The 20,579-nt window shown below is 48.9% G+C and overlaps 1 pseudogene; it reads right to left on the bottom strand.

The window, feature by feature from the left end:
• Positions 1-404: 404 nt before the first annotated feature.
• LOC136483953 (noroxomaritidine/norcraugsodine reductase-like) lies at positions 405-19,261 on the bottom strand (annotated as a pseudogene).
• Between the last annotated feature and the right edge of the window lie 1,318 nt (positions 19,262-20,579).

Raw genomic sequence — 20,579 nt, 5'->3', positions numbered from 1 at the left:
CATGCAACGACTTTACTTAATTTATATCAGGTGGGCCTCTAGCAGTGCCGCACTATCCACACGCTGTGACGTTTCTAGCGTGATGCTAAAATCTTTTCTGTGGGGCCCAATTATTTTTGGTATCACTCCATGCCGTGGAGGGCCCTATGACCGGAGATAGAACCACGAGCACTAGGAACGTATGGAATGGAAATTTACGCGAAATCATTTTCGGGAATTAGTATACATTGGATGAGAGAAACAAGACAGGCTACAAGGACGCATTTGATGGATGTAATTACGAACTAAATCCTCAACACAATGCACGCTGATGATGCAGTATAACATCAACGTATGCCTTTACAGCTGGTTTCGCTAGGCATACAGATACACACACACAAGATCGACGATTGGTGTCATGGCAGCTAAGATATGGTGCGTCCGCCGTCAATGCAGATGACCTGGCCGGTCATGTACGACGCCGTCGGCATGCTGAGGAAGGCCACCATGGACGCCACCTCCTCCGGCTCGGCCGCTCGGCGATCCTCCCCATAGGCAGCCGTGCCATTTCATTCTTCACAAGCTCAGGGTCTATTGTCATCTGCTCAGTCATTAGTACTGAATTAATAACCGTCACTCTATTTACGAAATTGTAGCTTTCAACTTAATGGGTACGAAGGAAGAGAATTATCTGGAACTTACATCGGTGCTGATGTCAGTCTTGACGCCGCCCGGCGCGATGCACTTGACGCGGATGCCGTCGCGGGCCCACTCGGCGGCGAGGCTCCGGGTGAGCTGGTTCATGTGGCGCCCTTGGTCGTGGAGTAGACTGCCAGCGCCGGGAGCCCGACGAAGCCAGCGATGGAGGAGAAGTGCACGACGCTTCCCCCGCCGGCGACGGAGGCATGCTGGAGGAGCGGGTGCGCAAGCTGGCTGAGGTGGAAGCACGACTCCAGGTTGGTCGCCATGATCCTCGCGTAGTCCTCGCCGGTGCACTAGGCCGCCGGCTTGAACAGCGTCTGCCCCGCGTTGTTCACGAGCACGTCGAGCTTGCCACCGAAGGTGGCCGCGACGGTGGCCATGAGCTCCTCTCGGTCGCCGCGCACGGACACGTCGCAGACGGAGACGGTGACCTGCAGCCCCATCTCCTCCCACCGCCGGCGGCACTCCTCCAGCTCCGCCGCGTTCCGCGAGCACGTGTGCACACGCGCGCCGAATCCCGCCAGCTCCTCCACGATCGCGTGCCTGCCAGCACACAAACGGATCCCATGAACACCACACAAACGGTATAAACAGTACGTACCCGTTACCTAACAGTAACAGTACGGATCCCGCCGACAGTACACACCAGCCTGTTCGTTTGGCTGGGGCTTGTCGTAAACGATCGTAAATTTTCAGTCGAAACAGTATTTTTCTATCACGCAAATCAGCGAGCAGTACTTCTTCACGAACCAGCAACGAAACGAACCAGCCAACTGAACACTGCATACCCATTACCCAATAGTAAACCGTTATGAACAGTCGAGCCAATTTTCAACAGCGTGTACCCGTTACCCCAGTGCATACCGTTAACAACAGTGCATGCCCGTTAAACATTACCACCCTTTGGCGAGCAGTACGCACCCGTTACCACCGCTACAGCTCCGCCTACTGTACCAAAACCGTGTTCCCTCTTCGCCGATTTCTACTCTTTTCCCTGGATGCTACACTCCCCAAACAACTAATGTTTGGCTCGATACTACGTTATACCATTCCTTTCCAAAAAAACAATACTCAAGTTTCCATAATTCTTTTATGTATCAAAGCAAACCAATACATTGTATGCAAAACATGGAACAATATATTCTCTGCACATATTTCTCGCTGTTATCGCCCGCGGCACCGCGCGGGACACTGCCTAGTATTAGTAAAGACCACAACAGTTTAAGCATTCGATACATCCTGATCAACACCGATACAGTAAAAAAACTCCGAGCTAAACCACCAGACCGCTGTGCAGTTTTGGAAGTAAAAGAAGCATGACGCACAAAACTTTCCACTGAGTTTTTTTTTAGTTCAAGGGTGTAAGAAAAATGGACCCTAGGCCCATTTACTTTAGATTTTGGTGTTTGATGACCAACACAACCAAATTGGACTAATGAATTTACAAGTAATTGTTTTTGTAGTTCAATAGGGTGCAAGACGTGACTTGGACGAAGGCGACATGATGATCCCACGATCAACACCATAAGCAAGACCCTAAAAGCACAAGAGAAGACCCAAGATATCAAGCAAAGTCCAAGCACAAAGATGAGAACCAAGCTGGAGGCAAGATCGCGAAGAAACGAGCTCGGCAGAGGTGATCGGACGAGTCCGATCAGTTGCTCGGCAACAGCAGGCGTCAGCATCAGCGACCGGACGCTGATCGAGGCATTGACCGGACGCACGGACTTCACTCTTCATCGTCAATGGCAACGTTCTCAATGTGACCGGACGCTACGGCAGGACGACCGGACGCACCAAGAAGCAGCGTCCGATCATGTCCAGAAAGGTTCTAGAGCGGCGCCAGCGCGACCGGACGCGTCCGATCGAGTGAGACCTGACTCGGCTCAGAGTCCGATCAACGCGCGCGCTCCAATGGTCGGCACGACCTGACATGTCCGGTCAGGACGACAGCAGCATCCGGTCAGTAGCAGCAACGTTGGTTTTGATTCCAACGGCTAGTTCTCTCATTTGGGGCTATAAATATGCCTCCAACCGGCCAAGACAAAGGTGGAGAGCTGAAGAAACATACCAAGGGTGTTGATACACCATTTTAGTGATCTTCACTTGTATAGTGCTTAGTGATTCATTAGGTGATTAGCGTAGGTGCTTTACGAAGTGCTTAGGTTGATTAGATTACCGTTTATGCGCTTACTCTAGGTTTAGGCCTAGTGTTTAGTGAGGTTTGCACACTTCTTATCACTCAGTGCTTACGTGCACCATTGTTGTACATTGGAGGGGCTTGTAGTGTTTCGAAATTACACCAACTGCGTTTGTGGTGTGGCCGCCACCATGTACCAAAGGGAGCAAGGCCCGCGGCGGTTCGGCCGGAAGCTTGATAGTGAAGACGGCGGGGAGCGGTCTGGGAAAGTCTTGCCGGAAGGCACACCAGAGACCTACTTGCGCATGGGGAAGACCCAAGACTATCCATGGAGTTACCCGATTAGGAGCTTGGCCCTTGCGAGGGGCTCGAACAAGGACTATGAGGAAGCTTGCGCGCTTCTCGATACCTCGGTAAAAATACCGGAGTCGTTGACGGGAGTTTGCATATCTCTACCTTACTCTTTAGCTTCCGCATTTACATTGCAATCTTGGTTTGTGCTTTACTTTCCTAGCTTAGCGATAGGCTAGTTGATAGGTTTGGAACCTAGGTTGCATAACTTCTTTTTGCGGTACATATAGCAACATACTAGCAAAAACATAGTTGCACATTTATATAGTTTATGTTTTGCATAGGTTTTTGCTAATGATAGAAAAAGAGGCCATAGTTTAGAGTTAGAGTTTTAAGTTGCCTAATTCACCCCCTCTTAGGCGTCACGGTCCCTTACAAGGGTATCAGAGCCGGTTGGCTCAATTTGGGCCTTTGACTTCACCACCGTTGAGCCGACGCTATTTAGAGTGGTTGGGATGGATACCTCAAGGTCTCCATACTTTAACGGCACTAACTTCCCCTACTATAAAGCTAGAATGACTTGTCACCTTTAGACGGTAGATTTGGGTGTTTGGAGAGTCACTCGTGATGGGATAAAACCCATTAAGAATCCCGATAAACCCACAAAGAGTGAAGAAAAAGAAATTTATTTCAATGCTAGAGCTAAAAATTGCTTGGTTAAATCTTTTAGCATGGATGTGTTTAACCAAGTGTTCACTTTAAATACAACACATGAAATTTGGTTAAAACTCCAAGAGCTCCATGACGGCACAACTAATGTCTGTGAGCAAAACATTGTCTAGCTAAACAAAATTATGATTCCTTTAAAATGAATGATGATGAGCTTGTTCGTGATATGTATTCTTGTTTGAATCTAATTATCAATGAGCTCCATTCAATAGGATTGATGAATCTAGATGATGCAGACATCATGAGGAAGATCATCTCCATGCTACCACAAAAGAAATATGCAATCATCATCACCATCCTTCACAACATGGAGGACTTGAGCACCATGGCCCCGACCATAGTCATTGGCGAGATAGTGGCATTTGAAATGTCACGGAAGATGGGTCAAGAAGAAGCCTCGTCATCAGGCAAAGGCAAAGCTCTCGCATGTAGTGAGAAAAAGAAGATGAAGGGCAAGCAAGTTGAGACAAGCTCAAGCTCAAGTTCCTCAAGTGAAAATGAAGAAGAAGATGATGAAGATGAAGATTCAAGTGATGATGATCCATCTTTCTCCTCCACCTCCGACCTTGATGAAGAATCAAACAAACTTATCAACAAGGTAGAGAAGATGATCCAAAGGCTCAATGTCAAGGGTGTGCCCATCCAAATTCAAGATTTCATCTTCGCCAATCAAAGAAATGAGCAAAGAAAGAAATGATACTATGGATGCGGCGAGTTGGGGCACTTTGTGGAAGTTTGTCCAAACAAGCCCACACCCAAGATAAAGAAGGCATGCAAGGACAAAGTCCTCATATCAATAAGGTCATGGGATGATTCTTCAAGTGAAGAAGAAGACCATCACAAGAGGCGAGGCCACATGCACTCATCATCAAGCTCTTCTTGTGTGTGCCTTATGGCATGAGGTAACGAAAGCTCAACCTCTAGTGAGAGTGATAGTGATGATGAAATGCCTTCTCTTAATGAACTTGTGTGAGAAAATCTTAAATATGCTAAGGCTTGCACTAGCCAACAAAAAGAAGCTAAAAATATTGCAAGAAAAGCTAGACAGTTCAAAAGATGCATATGAAACCTTGCTTGAATAATATGAAACATTTGCTAATCTCAATATTGAACTATCTACTAAAATTGAGCAACTTGAGGCTAGTGCGACAACAAATGCATGCACAATCAATGATGAGCAACTTGTAAAGAAAAATAAAAAATTAAAAGAAAAGTTAGCTAGCTCACAAGATGCTTATAAAAGTTTGCTTGCTAAAATGGAAACCATGTGCAAATATTGTGATGAGCTAACTAATAAAGTTGCTAATCTTGAAGCCGTTGGTACAACCCTCACCAAGGCACCTAAACAGAAAAGTTCTATCTTTGACATGCCTAAAAAGGATGCTTCTACTTCTTGCAATAATTTATGTTTAGACTCACCCTTGTGCAACCAAGTTTGTGTTGAGAAAGTTGTTGTAGATACATGTACACAAGAGGTCACAATGGAGAATGAACAACTTAAGCAAGAAGTGGCTCGCCTTACTAAGGACTTGACTCAAGTGAAAGGCAAAATGGAGCAAGCCCAACATCATCAAGATAACACCGTTAAAGGAGTGAAGAAGCTTGATGAAGGACAAACCGTGGTTTGCTACGTGTGCCACAAGGAAGGCCACAAGTCCTATGAGTGCAAGGTGAAGAATGGGGGAGGAGCTAAGAAGAAAGAGAAAAAACAAAAAGGAAACAAGCAAGCTCTCCAACACCTACACCAACAAGGTGGACAAAAAGGCCTCCACACCTTATCTCTTGAAGAAGAAGAAAAATGACAAGGTGGTGGCCATCAAGGTGAATAAGCAAGCCAACAATGGGGCCAAACGCATTTGGGTGCCAAAGGAAATTATTTCCAGCATGAAGAGCACCAAGAAGGTTTGGATCCCTAAAGGGAAGTGAGAAGTCCGATGGACTTTAGGGAATTTGGAGACTTGGCAAAGTTTGGGTGCATTTCATGGGATGCATCATTATGGACAAGGTAATTGCCAAGTGGGTTAGTGAATACTATGGACCCAAATTCCCCGTCCCATATGAAAGGTCCTAATATGGCTAGAGAGGGGGTGAATAGCCTATTTAAAAATCTACAAATTAGCTAGAGCAATTTGATTAGTATAACAAATAGCGAAATACAAACTTGCTCTTGCTCTACAAGGGTTGCAAGCCACCTATCCAACAATTCTAGTTGCTATGATCTCTAGACACATAATTTGCTATGTCACTACTCACTAAGAGCTCTTACACTTGCTACACTAAAGATCTCCACTAGATGAACTTAAAACAACAAAGCAAGCTCTCAATTCTAATTACACTAAAGAGCTTGCTACAACTAGTTTACAAGAATATAAATAAGTGAGTAGGGTGATTATACCGCCGTATAGAGGAGTGAACCAATCATAAGATGAATACTAAATCAATCACCGGGAGAATACCAAAGGGCAAAAGACAACCAATTTTCTCCCGAGGTTCACGTGCTTGCCAACATGCTATGTCCCCGTTGTGTCGACCAACACTTGGTGGCTCGGCGGCTAAGAGGTGTTGCACAAACCTCATCCACACAATTGGACACCACAATAACCTACCCACAAGTGAGGTAACTCAATGACACGAGCAATCCACTAGGGTTACCTTTCGGCGCTCCGCCGGGGAAGGTACAAATCCCCTCACAATCACAGGAGATGGCCACGAATAATCACCAACTCGTGCCAATTCTCCTCTGCTGCTCCAAGTCGTCTAGGTGGTGGCAACCACCAAGAGTAACAAGTGAATCCCACAGCGAAACATGAATACCAAGTGCCTCTAGATGCAATCACTCGAGCAATGCACTTGGATTCTCTCCCAAGCTCACAAAGATGATGAATCAATGATGGAGATGAGTGGGAGGCTTTGGCTAAGCTCACAAGGTTGCTATGTCAATGCAAATGGCCAAGAGAGTGAGCTTGAGCCGGCCATGGGGCTTAAATAGAAGCCCCCACAAAATAGAGTCGTTGGCTCCTTAGTCCACTAAAAAACGGGGCGACCGGGCGCGCAGGTCAGATTGACCGGACGCTGGACCCTAGTGTCTAGTCACGCGATGTGGGTCACGTGTCCCCTGCTTCAAACGTTGATCGCCCAATCTCAATGGGTCATCAGTACATTTAAGTTATGACCAGACACGCTGCTTCGAAGTGACCGTATGCAGGACCTCAGCGTTCGGTCATTTTCAGTAAGCATCCAGAAGCGAAAAATCACGACCGAACGTGTCCGGTCATGCCCGACCAGACTCACCCAGTGTCCGGTCACTCAACGTCTCCCTTGTGCGCCACATATGTCATCATACGTCATACTGACCGGACTCAGGCCCTGAGCGTCCGGTCAATTCTCGCCCCAGCGTTCGATCAACAGACCGAGGGCAGACTTCACTGCGCCACTGACTGGACGCAGGACCCTAGCGTCCGGTCCCTGCGCCACCAGCATCCGGTCACTCTGTGAACCTCTGTCTTTTCTGTATAGGGCACCGGTGAAGTTTCTAACCCTTGCTCCAATGTGCCAACCACCAAGTGTATCACCTTGTGCACATGTGTTAGCATATTTTCACAAATGTTTACAAGGGTGTTAGCACTCCACTAGATTCTAAATGCATATGCAATGAGTTAGAGCATCTAGTGGCACTTTTGATAATCGTATTTCGATACGAGTTTCACCCCTCTTAATAGTACGTCTATCGATCCTAAATGTGATCACACTCGCTAAGTGTCTTGATCACCGAAACAAAATGGCTCCTACAACTTATACCTTTGCCTTGAGCCTTTTGTTTTTCTCTTTCTTCTTTTCAAGTCCAAGCACTTGATCATCACCATGGAATCACCATCATCATGTCATGATCTTCATTTGCTTCACCACTTGGAATAGTGCTACCTATCTCATAATCACTTTGATAAACTAGGTTAGCATTTAGGGTTTCATCAATTAACAAAAACCAAACTAGAGTTGTCACCATGTTATGTAACTAGATTTAATTTCTTGCAATTTCAATTAGCATCTAGTTCCTTTTCATGCCTAGGTTTGCATTTGCATGTTTAATCTCTTGTCTTGCATACACTAGGTATATCTTATGGTAGGCTTGCTCGGTTTCACTCTTAACCCTTGGAACAAATCTACATGGTTTAAATTGTTTAGGAGCACGGCACATAACTTGTTTTACAATTGTTCATCTAATATGGGCAAAAGTCCAAATTGTAGATAATTTCTCTCGAATATCACTTTCAAAAATGATTCTCATATTCATGTGATGTCATCTTTCAAGTGGTATTTTTTATTCTAAAATCAATGTGCATGCCTCCTACAAGTATTCCATACTTGTGTGCACAATTTTAGGGGGAGGTTACTCTACAAGTTGGATGCTTTGAGACTAACACCTTTTCAAGTGTATCATGTGTGTAGTAGTCTCATTGCAAGGAAAATGGAGTCCCTGGAGTTAAGCATCAAACTTCAAATATCCACCACCTATTGCAAGTGGTATAAATCAAATTGGTTTCCACATGTGGTATTTCTAAACCGATGTCATCATGTTGATTTCACTTTGGTATTTATATGCTTTCTCCATGCATTATATAGATTAAACTCTCTTGAGCATTAATTTGCCAATTATGCATAAACTACATTCTTCATCATATGTATGCATATATTTAGGCGGGGCTTAGTCTATGTAATGTGAGAGTCAAATTTTGTGACCTATTCCACTCCACATACAAAGGATCACAAAGTTTGACCCTCCCTTGTGCTACTAATGTCTTCCTTTTCGGTGTTTGATTCCAAAGGGGGAGAATTTGTAGGACCAAAAGCAATTCCGATCATAATAATTTACAAGTGATAATGGTCCGAGAAAGGGAGGATAGTGGATTATGGAGTTAGGGAGAGGTTTAAATCCATAATGCCACATGGGGATATTTGCAAGGGCAAGATAAGTTTCTAAAGATGTTTACATGTGGTATCTTTTAGCATCATATAACCTTGCCCTTTGCATTGCATCCTAGCAAGTAAATAGTTTTTAAATTCCAAAATTTTATTATTTGCTTGCTTTAGTCGTGTTGTCATCGATCACCAAAAAGGGGGAGATTGTAAGGAAAATAGACCCTAGGCCCATTTACTTTGGATTTTGGTGTTTGATGACCAACACAACCAAATTGGACTAATGAATTTGCAAGTAATTGTTTTTGTAGTTCAATAGGGTGCAAGACATGACTTGGACGAAGGTGACACGATGATCCCACGATCAGCACCATAAGCAAGACCCTAGAAACACAAGAGAAGACCCAAGACATCAAGTAAAGTCCAAGCACAAAGATGAAAACCAAGCTAGACGCAAGATCGTGAAGAACCAAGCCCTATGAGGACCGGACACGTCCTATCAGTTGCTCGGCAACAGCAGGCATTAGCAGCAGCGACCGGACGCTGAGCGAGGCAGTGACCGGATGCATGAACTTCACTGGTCATCGTCAACAACAACGTTCTCAGCGTGACTGGACGTGACTGCAGGACGACCGGACGCACCAAGAAGTAGCGTCCGATCATGTCCAGAAAGGTTCTAGAGCGGCGCCAGCGCGACCGAACGCGCCCGACCGAGTGAGACCAGACTCGGCCCAGAGTTTGATCAACGCGCGTGCTCCAATGGTCGGCACGACCGGACGCATCCGATCATGACGACAGCAGCGTCCGGTCACTAGCAGAAACGTTGGTTTTGATTCCAACGGCTAGTTCTCTTATTTGGGGCTATAAATATGCATCCAACTGGCCAAGACAAAGGTGGAGAGCTGAGGAAACATACCAAGGGTGTTGATACATAATTTTAATGATCTCCACTTGCATAGTGCTTAGTGATTCATTAGGTGATTAGCGTAGGTGCTTTGTGAAGTGCTTAGGTTGATTAGACCACCGCTTATGCGCTTGCTCTAAGTTAGGCCTATCGTTTAGTGATGTTTGCACACCTCTTATCACTCGGTGCTTGCGCGCACAATTGTTGTACATCAGAGGGGCTTGTAGTCTTACGAGATCACACCAATCGCGTTTATGGTGTGTCCGCCACCGTGTACCGAAGGGAGCAATGCCCGCGGCGGTTCAGCCGGAAGCTTGATAGTGAAGACGGCGGGGAGTGGTCTGGGAGAGTCTTGCCGGAAGGCACACTGGAGACCCACTTGCGCATGGGGAAGACCTGGGGCTATCCACGGAGTTATCCGACCGGGAGTTTGGCCCTTGCGAGGGACTCCAACGAGGACTAGGGGAAAGCTTGCGCGCTTCTTGATACATCGGTAAAAATACCGGAGTCGTCGACAGGAGTTTACATATCTCTACCTTACCGTTTAGCTTCCGTATTTACATTGCAATCTTGGTTTGTGCTTTACTTTCCTAGCTTAGTGATAGGCTAGTTGATAGGTTTGGAACCTAAGTTGTATAACTCCTTTTTGCGGTAGTTATAGCAATACACTAGCAAAACCGTAGTTGCACATTTAGATAGTTTATCTTTTGCATATGTTTTTGCTAATGATAGAAAAAGAGGCCATAGTTTAGAGTTAGAGTTTTAAGTTGTCTAATTCACCCCCTCTTAGGCGTCACGGTCCCTTACAAAGGGCAAAACCCTGGCCTTTATATCACGGAAGACCACAATAGTTTAAGCATTCGATGCATTGTGATCAACACTGGAACAGTAAAAACTCCAACCTAAACCACAAGGACGCTGGCTCCTCCAACTCTTACAAAGACAACTAGAATAACATACCCCACTCCTCACCAAACATAGATAGATTCACCCACTTCTCCTCCTCCATAGCCTGTTCCATCTTTGTGCCAAGTTCCTCCTGTCGTTCCCAGAATGAAATAGGTACCTCTCCCACTTGTTGCTTACTTGGTTCAGCCAGTAATCCTGAGAGGTCTTGAGGAGATAGATTTCAACCTGTCCAACTGAGCCATAAACTCCCCTTGCATCTCCTTTGGCAAAGAAGAGACCAGCTATGAATCATAGCTGTTACCTTCTGTAATAGACAATGACCATTTTTCGACATCATATCCTGAAAGCATAGGCAGTTTCTCAGCTTCCAAAGCCCATACAGGGCATCAGAAAAAAAAGTTAGCTACAAGAAATTTCTTGGTACTAAGCCACATGGTTCCTATAGAAACAAAATCTGAGCCTACATCTCTGTCTAGCACCTCAGACATATCACTCCAAAGCTGTCTAAGAAAAGATATATAAGAATAAAACTTTGGTTCTTTAATATTTGGTATAGATGTAGATTAAACACCTAGCCCACATCCTCTCTCTATATATAAAGATACTACTTCCTGGATAAAAATTTTGCTCTTCTAGCTAGTCTTTGTGATTAAATAATGACATGACCTGCGTTAGTCATCGCTGCCGCCGGCCGGATTTGGGAAGATACGGAGCACTGGACGACGACTGCCCCACCCAGCCACAACTGTTTATTCCAAGTGGCCGGATTTGTATTGGAGTACTACTAATTTATTCCAAGTGACCGGCCACAACTGCAGGTTGTCTAATTGTGATACCGGAAGACAAAATGCAATTCAATTTCTACTGTTTTAATTTGCTGACCTAAGCCCAAACTAATAATGTGTTTATATACCAAGGATGATCACAATTGTCATTTGCATGTGGGGTATATAAAAATGTTAAAAACATGAAAGGCCGGCGCATCTAGATATTATTCATTTGTGACATCAGAAAGAGACAGCCACAAAATTGACAAATATATATGTCACATCATATTCATGTCATTAATCTCAGCCTTAATCCACCGAAAGTTGTTTCTCTTGGCCATCGGAGGTAAAAGCTCATACGAGCTTTCAATCTCAGCATTTTTTTAATTCTTTTCGCCCAACAAAGTTCATACGACCCATCAGCCAGATCCATTTCCAACCATATAATATATACCACTGCTATTGCAGAAATGATTTTTTGTCAATGCTATTGTTTTTTTTCGTGACCACGACTTCACGTGTTTTTCATTAAGAAGAAGAGCCGAAAGAATGGCTTACACAATGCAGCTACGGGAGAACACATAGTGTCGGTTACAAAACCACAGAGCAAGTGGTTCAGAACCTAGACGACTAACAGAACAGAAAGAAAGACGTTAGGGAGAGGCTCTCCACCACACAACTTAAACCTAACTGACTATACCTGCAAAGTAAAAATACATAAACTCAAGGGTGCCAACAAAGGAGATGAAGCCGCGGTGGCAAAGCATCCACCGAGAAGCGACGAGACTACAGCGGCAAAGTATCCGCCTGAGCAACACGGCGACAAAGTATCTCCTAGAGTGAAAACGCGACAAAGCATCCGCAAGTGGAGGGCCACCACACACTCAGCGGCAAAGCATCTGCCAGAGTGGGGAGACCAAAGCGACATCGGCGACAAAGTATCCACCCAGGCAACAACGATGGCAAAGTATCCGACAGAGAGAGCGCAAGCGGCCAAGTATCCGCTGCGAACAACCAGACAACAGCGGCGACACCAGAGCTGGATAGACCAAAGCGAAGAGGAAGCTAAAGCAGACGTAGGCACAACACAGTCAGGAGCAACTCCGGGGAGAGAAGCGGGACAGCAGAAGAAGTGCTCCAATGAAGCCTCCAAGAAGGGGATAACATCCACAGACGCCAACAATGTTGGAAGGAGCACATGAGGACTTTCGTTCCATACCACACCCATCGACTCGTGTGACGAACAGAACCTACGCCACCGCGTCCAAGAAGGTAGATGGTACATGCTGCACCACCACTGCCTTCCCGAAGCAAGATAACGGGTAGAGTTTTCACCATGAATAGTTCGAGCACAGCTAGTGGGGTGGGGGGCATCCCACGCTCAGGCATCAAAGGTGTCGACAATGAAGGGCTACAGCACCGGTGAGAAGTCAGCCGGCTTGAGGCACAGACACTAGGAGACGACCGGCCAACACGGTCGCGCCCAGTTGTGCGCGACCCGACCAATAGTCACCGTAGGCCTTGGCGTGCGCGCCTTAGCCAGCCGCCGTTGGTAGTTTCTGCCACGCCCGGCCCCAGTAGGCGGCCACACCCCGTGCGCAACCTCCCGGCCATCTGTCGCCATCGTAGCTCGTAGACGCGGACCGGCCCAGACCAGCCGCGGTCAGCCGCTGCGCTTCCGCCGTAGGCCCCTGCGCGTCCCTTAGCAGGCCACCGTGGGCAGAACCGCCACCCGTGCAGCCGATGCCTCTAAAACGCGTAGATTCAGCGTGGAGGGACTGTAACACCCTCGGTGTTACACCATAAATCATTTACTAAAACATGTCATCAATATCATATTTATGTGTTAATGCATGTGATAAAGTGTGTAAATCAATTTCAGTAACTCAAACTATCGGTACAGAAAGTGACCAACTAGTGAATATTTGTAGTTTTGCTGTACGTTGTGATCGGAGGTGGCCGAGCACTCAATGACACAGGATTTATACTAGTTCAGGCAATGTGCCCTATGTCCAGTTTGGGTCGGTCGGTGACTTTATTCCTGAGCCTAGGTGCTCGAAGTCTGTAGTGGGGTTACAAACGAGAAGGAGAAAGGAGGGGTGTTCAAGAGGCCCGGTCGGGTCCGACCGGAAGGGCCGAGGGCGACCGGAACTCTGCTATGAGCTAGAAGTCCAAGCGTGTGCTTGAGGGGTTGTGAGCTATCGATCTAGTGAGTCTAAACTTGAAGAAGTCGACCTCCTTTGTTGGAGGGAGCGCATCCCCTTTTATAGATAAAGGGGATGGCTTTACAGGTGAGAGGGAGAGAGTACGGATGTTTCTAAGCCTTGTTGCCCACGCCGACGAGGGTAGCGATGATGGTAGGCACCCACAATACTGTTGATGTCACTATAGAATGTCAGGTGCACATGGGAGGTTGCGTTGGCTTCTTCAGGAAGGGTGGATGTTGGTACCTGCAAAATACTATTGTTATGTGAGGAGCCTTTACCACGTGTACCAGGTATGGTGAATCCCGGCGCCCACTATCGATGCCTAGAGGCATGGGGGGCTTTTTGCCGTATGCGAGCCCAATGGCGCCTACAATACTATAGACACAAATGTTGGCACCTACAATACTGTTTGTGTCAGGGTGGTTGTGAAGCACTGCTCCCGCAGGCGTACAGGGTATGGTCCCGGCACCATGGTTTGACTTGTGCGCTGCCTTCTCCGTTCGCCCCTGGTCCCTTCTGAGTGGACGTCCCCGGTCGGATGGCCCCAGTCGGTCCTGGCCGCGCCAGCTGGAGAAGAGCGGCAAGCAGGCTTCCTATGGGTCCCCGGTCGGAGTCGCGGGGTTGGAGTAGGAAGCAACGTTTTGGGCCAGGCCTTCCAATCGGAGAGACCGCCTGGAGGCGGCTGGTGCCCGAAGCGAGTGCTTCGGTCGGAGAGGTGGGCCGAAGAAGTTGACGAGCGGGCGTTTTGTTCTTTTGGGTAGACCTTCCGGTCGGGGACCGGAATGTCCTTCCGGCCCATCGTGTTTTTAGGCTCTTGGCCCGCCCCACGAGCTACATGCTGTTTTCCTAGGCCGAGCCCTAGCGTGGAAGCCGGTCCCCGAGGGACCCCAGGTTTATGAACCCGACAGAAGCCCTCGTGCCCCTGGGCGATTTGAGCTGAATCGTCCGGGGGATTTTTTGTCTTGCCAACGGGTGCGCGCGAGCGCACCCGCGGGTGTAGCCCCCGAGCCCCCAAGCAGTTCGGGCGGAACCGGCTGGGGGGTTTTCTGCGTTGTCAGCGGGAGTGGTTTTGTGTCGTGCCGGTGGGTGCGCGCGAGCGCACCCGTGGGTGTAGCCCCTGAGCCCCCGGGTGGTTTGGGCAGAACCGTCTGGGGGGTGTTGTTTCAGCGAGCGTGCGTGTTTTTAGTTTTGAGACAAAATTTTGTTTAACCACGGCATCGTTGTGTAGCCGAGGCATTTTTATGCGCGGGGATTGGATTGAGACAGAACTTACTGATCCCGGCGTCGGTGCGCGCCAGGGATCGGGCGAGGAAGTTTAGTTTGAGATAAACCCTAGCATCGGTGCGCGCCGTGAATGGAGACAGCTTAGTTTGGATGTCATAGAGCTCACTAATCTTTGGCGTCGATGCACGCCGTGGGATCAGGTGAGGTGGAGTCGCGAGTAGAAACAGGCGTCGGTGCGCGCCGTGGGATTGGGCAAGGTGGAGTCGCGAGTAGACCCAGGCGTCGGTGCGCGCCGTGGATCGAGAGAGTTAGTTTTAGTTAGTTTCAGTTAGTGAAGCCGTTACGCGAGTTCGGAGTCACAGTCGCAAGAGCTGTAGCCGGATGTCGCCGATCCAATCGACGTGAGTTCGGGGTCACGGTCCCAAGAGCAGTAGCCGGATGTCGCCGATCCTGTCGACGTGAGTTCGGGGTCGCGGTCCCAATATTTCTTTGGAGCACAGTCGGAAGTGAAGTCATTATGAAGACGTTGTTAGTTTAGTTAAAGATCGGACAAGGCGGTGCTCGTGGATCCTGGCATCGGTGCGCGCCATGGGACCGGGCGAGTCGTAGTCGTTGATCTGGCAAGTTCGAGGTCGCCGTCCTTGGCGTTTTTCTTGAGCCCCCAAGCCCTATCGGGTCTTCATGGGGGTCGATGTGAGTTATGTGCGTTACCCTATCTGGTTCCTCACAACCGAAGGAGCTGAGTTTCGTCACCTGTCCCGATCGCTCGGGCTCGAAGACTAGCTTGGTGAGTTCGCTAACGGGTGTGATCGAGTGGAATCCGGGTCCGTCGTTCGTGACGGGGTCGACATAGCCCTCTTGTGACATTCCACTACTCCTTTACCTACAACCCGACAGATGCCTAGGTCGTTCCAGAGACTGACCCGGGTGGCCTAACGGCCTCCCCTTCGATGGAGATTCTGTGGGCCTGGCGAGAGGTTCAGGATCGAACGAGAAGGTTGAGATGACCCGGTCTACCGGATCGAGCTAGGGCCACATGGTGCTCATCTACGGTTTTCTTCCCAAGATCTGTTTAGTTGCTCATGTTGAATGAGGCAAACCATCGCTTCGTGACGCAACACGGCGCGTTGTGATGCATTTTGCTGCACGTGCGATGCTTAGTTCCCGAGCCCCCGGGCGGTTCATGCCCTAACCGTCCGGGGGGTTCAGGCGTATGAGATGAATGCACGTATGGATGTATGAATGATTTATAAAGAAACAGATGGGGTTTTGATAGTGTTTACCATGACGACTGGAGTGACGGGGCTCGGAGAGCTTTAGTCGAAAACGTCCGATCAGGACCCGTGCTCGTCGTTCGTGACAGAGTTGGCATGGCCTACATGGGGCGTCCCTTCGCTTCCTACCTATGTCCTAGTGTGGATACTGAGCGACTCGATCGACTCAGGGGACCGGTTGGTCTCCCGGTAGAGATTTCATTTTTGGTCTTCGTAGGTCTGTCCTGGGGAAGCGGGGAGCTGCCTGCTTGTGGTGACGCTTTGGTTTTCATGCCTGGTCATGCGATAGTGGTGGGGCATACCCCGGCCATGCTTCGTTTTGCGAGGTGGTGTTCCGTCTGACCCAGCGTTGCTCCGTCGGTCAATGCGCGTCCCTTCGGTCAGGACGTGTCCCATCATTTCCCATTCTCATTGAATGGGGGTAGGTGGAGAGTTTTGCGCTCTAATCGTTTACCTTTCTTCTTTAAATAGGGGGAGGACTTACAGATCCTTTTGCGAACCTAGAGCGTGATGTCGGACTGGAGGTGATGCTGGATCTGGTCTGTGAGGCCTTCTTCGGGATGGAGCCGTGTGTAGACTCTCTGGTGGATCTTTACTGAGCGAGCCTCATCGGAGGGGAGGTTACTCACGACTGTGCCAGTGGAGGGTTCCGTGCCTACAGCTGCTCAAGTTGGCCAGTTCATAAAGTTTGATGAGATTTCTTCCAGCCATGGCGACCTTACCTCGGTAGCGGTGCCCCCACTCAAGAGCTGCCTCGACTGCATGAGAAGGTCAGGAGCTCCATGTTCTTCTGCTGAGCATCTATAGGTGCGACGCCCTTGAGGTACCCGTTGCGTTTTGCCAAAGTTTTGAAGGAGTGGATCCGAGCGATTTCTGGCATTCAGGCGAAGTTGTCGAGTGGCCGCAGTAGTATTTGTAATAGTAGAAAATGTAATAGTTAAGTTTTGTGTGTAAGTCGCCGTGTAAATAGTTTCTTTGTATCAATGAATACAACCGTACTACCCCTGTGACGAAACCACCATATCTGTTTCCTTGTTTTTGTCCTAGCATAACCTTTGTTTTTATCCTTTCTTTCTTGTACCTGCTCATTTGTCCCGTAGGGTGCGATCTTGGGAGCCCGGGGCGTGGCCCGTGAGGTTTAGTTGCTCGTATCCATAGAGAAAGGCGGGGTGCATTCGGTTTGGGAGTAAGAACAAGGTTACGTAGGGTAGTTAAAGGAATGGAATGTGTTTCCGTTCAGGGAGAAAGTTGTATACCATGTGGTAGTAAAGAGAAAGAGAGGTAATACTCAATATTTGTACATTTATGGAGCCCTCAAGCGACCCGAGTTGAAAGTGTTCGGGCGGGGCGCTCTTACAGGAGCATGTGTTTTAACCGAAAGTGTTTAGACCAAATTTAAGGGAAAAATGATGTAGTTGTTCAATGTTCCAAGTGTTGTTGAGAACATTGCTGTTGTTGTCCTCCAGTCGGTAGGTGCCCGGTTGGATTACTTCGGTTACCATATAGGGTCCTTCCCAGGGTGGAGAGAGCTTGTGTTTTTCCTTCGTCGATTGGGTCCTTTGGAGCACGAGATTGCCGACTTCGAGAATCCTTTCTCTGATCTTCCTTTCATGGTACCTGCGGAGGGTTTGTTGATAGTGAGCAGAGCGGATGACGGTTGTCTTGCGGGCCTCTTTGAGCAGGTCGATTGCGTATTTTTGAGCCTCCATGGCTCGGTCGTGGTCGAAAGCTTTTACTCTTGGTGTGCCATGGTCGAGGTCGGAGGGCAACACGGTTTCCGCTCCGTAGGCCAGGAAGAAAGGTGTGAATCTTGTGGATCGGTTTGGGGTCATTCTTAGGCTCTAGAGGATCGCTGGGACCTCTACAACCAATCGCCCGGTGTGTTTGTTGAGTCGGTCGAAGATGCGCGACTTGAGTCCTTACAGGACCATGCCGTTGGCGTGTTCGACCAGACCGTTAGTTCGTGGATGTCTGACCGAAGCCCAATCGATTCTGATGCCGTATCCATTGCTGAAGTCTAGGAACTTCTTCCCAGTGAAGTTAGTCCCGTGGTCAGTAATAATATAGTTAGGAACGCCAAATCGATAGATGATGTCGAGGAAGAATTTGACCGCCTCTTCCGAGTGGAGATTGGTGATGGGCTTGGCCTCTATCCATTTGGTAAACTTGTCGACTGCTACGAGTAGGTGAGTAAAACCGCCTAGGCCTTTCTTGAGGGGTCCTACCATGTCGAGGCCCTAGACCGCGAATGGCCAGGTGATTGGGATGGTTTGGAGCTCTTGCGCCGGTAAATGGGTTTGCCGAGCGTAGAACTGGCATCCTTCGCACCTGTGGATGACCTCCTCTGCATCTCGTAGCGCGGTGGGCCAGTAAAAACCTTGGCGAAAGGTTTTTCTGACTAGGGACCTTGGGGCCGCATGATGTCCGCAGATCTCGGCATGGACCTCGAGGAGGATCTGCTTTCCCCGGCTGGCGGGGACGCACTTCATGAGCACTCCTGACGGACTCTGTTTGTAGAGTTCATTACTGAGCACGACGAAGGTCTTGGCGCGTCGAGCGATTCATCGGACTTCAATTCTTTTAGGTAGGAGAACCTCCTCGAGGAGGTAGGTGAGTAGTGGTACTCGCCAGTCGGTTTGATCGAGTGCCAATACGGCGACGTCCGCGGGTGACGTCGTTATAGAGGTACTAGGATCGGAGCCCCCGAGCGCCGGCTTGGGGTCGGAGCCCCCGAGCACCGACTGGGCGTCGAGGTCGGAGCCTCCAAGCGCCGGCTGGCCATCTGGGTGTTTCTTGGTTGGACCTTCTAGGATGTGGGCGGACGGCTCATGGACGTTGTTGATGAAGATTCCGCTCGAGGATTGATCCCGCCTAGCGGCTAGTTTTGCGAGGAAATCGGCGGCGTCGTTGTCCCTTCGAGGGACGTGATGTAGTTCGATTCCCTGGAATTTGTCCTCGAGCTTACGCACCTCTTGGCAGTATGCTGTCATGAGGGGGCTTTTGCAGGAGGACTCCTTCATGACCTGATCAACGACTAGTTCTGAGTCGCCGTGGACGTAGAGTCGTGTAGCACTGAGCTCGATGGCGATGCGTAGTCCGTTGATAAGGGACTCATATTCTACAGCGTTATTTGAAGCTGAAAAGTGGAGGCGGATGGCGTAACGGAGCCTACTCCCATCTGGGGAGATCAGAACCACTCCAGCCCCCGAGCCAGGCGCCATTACGGACCCATCGAAGTATATTGTCTAGTACTCATGGGAGACATCCAGGGCCGGTAGCTGGACCTCCGTCCATTCGGCGACAAAATCCACGAGAGCCTGAGACTTAATTGCGGTGCGGGGGGTATACCTGATGTCATGGCCCATGAGTTCAAGGGCCCACTTAGAGATTCGTCCCACGGCATCGCAGTTGCGGATGATGTCTCCGAGTGGGTATGAAGTGAGGACTGTGACTTCGTGGTCGGTGAAGTAGTGTAGGAGCTTCCTAGTGGCCATTAGCACGGCGTATAGGATTTCTACACCTGGGGGTACCGGACCTTGGGGTCGGTAAGTACTTCTCCGACGAAGCATACGGGTCGCTGTACCTTGAGCTGGTGTCCTGGTTCCTCCCTTTCGACGACCAGGGCGACACTCACCACATGGTTACTTGCCGCGACGTAAAGGAGGAGGGGTTCTCCCCGTTCAGGAGCGACAAAGAATGGGGCTGACATCAAGGATGTTTTGAGGCTTTCGAGAGCCTGCTGGGCTTCCTCAGTCCAGACGAAGGCGTCCATCTTTTTGAGGAGCTTATAAAGTGGCATCCCCCGTTCGCCGAGCCAGGAGATGAAGCGACTAAGGGCAGCTAGGCAGCCGGTGAGCCTTTGTACGCCTTTTACGTTGCGTATGGGGCCCATGTTGGAGATGGCTGCGATCTTTAAGGGGTTGGCCTCGATGCCGCGCTCGGATACGATGTATCCAAGCAGCTTTCCCTTTGGAACCCCAAAAACACATTTTTTGGGATTTAGCTTAATGTTGAACCTTCGGAGGTTCGCGAACGTTGTGGCTAAGTTTATGATCAGGTCGCAAGCTCGAGTCATTTTGACCACTATGTCATCAACATAGATGGCGATTATTGGTTTCGGCTGTTCAGCCTGATCAGGCTGATCAGGCGGGTCGATTTGGTCGGCGAAGCATTGCTGCATGCACCTTTGGTAGGTGGCGCCAGCATTCTTCAGACCGAAAGGCATGGTCACGTAGTAGTATGAACCATACGGGGTAATAAACGAGGTCACGAGCTGATCAGAATTTTTCATTGCGATCTGGTGATAGCCTGAGTAGGCATCCAGAAAGGAGAGGATCTCGCAACCCGAGGTGGAGTCAATTATCAGGTCTATGCGTGGTAAAGGAAAGTGATCCTTCGTACACGCTTTATTAAGTCCGGTGTAATCGACGCACATTCTCCACTTCCCGGTCTTTTTTCTGACAAGGACGGGATTGGCGAGCCAGTCGGAGTGGAAAACCTCCCTGATGAATCCGGTTGCTAGGAGCTTGGTGATCTCTT

This window comes from Miscanthus floridulus, chromosome 9 (assembly GCF_019320115.1).
Source record: "Miscanthus floridulus cultivar M001 chromosome 9, ASM1932011v1, whole genome shotgun sequence".
Taxonomy (NCBI): Eukaryota; Viridiplantae; Streptophyta; class Magnoliopsida; order Poales; family Poaceae; genus Miscanthus; species Miscanthus floridulus.
Note: the sequence above shows the minus strand (reverse complement) of the source record. Positions and strands in the feature narration are given on the sequence as shown.